We start from the raw sequence: 819 nt of genomic DNA, 5'->3' as shown, positions 1-819 counted from the left end.
TATTTAGGCGTTTGTCAAAACTGCCGTCCCGAAAGAAAGAGTCCACCAAAATCTTTAAGTCAGCCTTAACCGTATCCCACGCACGCTGATAGAATAGGGCCGTCATACCGTCCGGTCCCGGGGCTTTATCAGGGGCATCATGAATAAAGCCTCTTTGATTTCCTGTTCTGTGACTGGTTTAGTCAGCATCTCATTAGTATCGTCCGTTATAGATTTGCTTATCTCACCCAACAAGTCCTCAATTTCTGAGGGATCAGTAGACGTGAATACCTCTTGAAAGTATGAAATCGCAATATCCTGAACCCGGTTCTCCTCCGTAGTCCAGTGCCCGGAGGCATCATGCATCCCCACAATCCGATTATTGGCTCTTCTTAATTTCGTCTGGGCATGAAAATAACTTGTATTTTGATCCCCAAAACGCATCCACCTACTCCGACTTTTCTGATACCAGTAGATCTACTCATCCCGATATGCTTCACGCAGTTTCCAATTTAATGCCGAAATAGCCTCCACAGAAACAGAGTCATCCTCCTGAACAGATGCTAATTGGGATTTTAAATCCTCAATTGTCTCCCGTCCAAACGGAGCCTGTGCTTTCCGCCAACGGGAAATTGCTTGGCGGCACTTTATTATTTTGTCCATTAAATTTCCAGGTACCCCTGTCTCTGCTGAGACCCAGCCCTCGGAGATGGCTCCAAAAATACCCTCTTTTTCAAGCCACCTTCGATCAAATCGGAAGGCGCTCCTTCCTCTCCGAACTGTGTCCTCCAAAGAGGCTAATACCGGTTTATGATCCGAGGCTATCATTGGTAGATATTC

The sequence above is a fragment of the Camelina sativa genome, chromosome 18, assembly GCF_000633955.1.
Source record: "Camelina sativa cultivar DH55 chromosome 18, Cs, whole genome shotgun sequence".
Classification (NCBI taxonomy): Eukaryota; Viridiplantae; Streptophyta; class Magnoliopsida; order Brassicales; family Brassicaceae; genus Camelina; species Camelina sativa.
The sequence above is the reverse complement of the archived record's forward strand: the minus strand, read 5'-3'. Positions refer to the sequence as shown.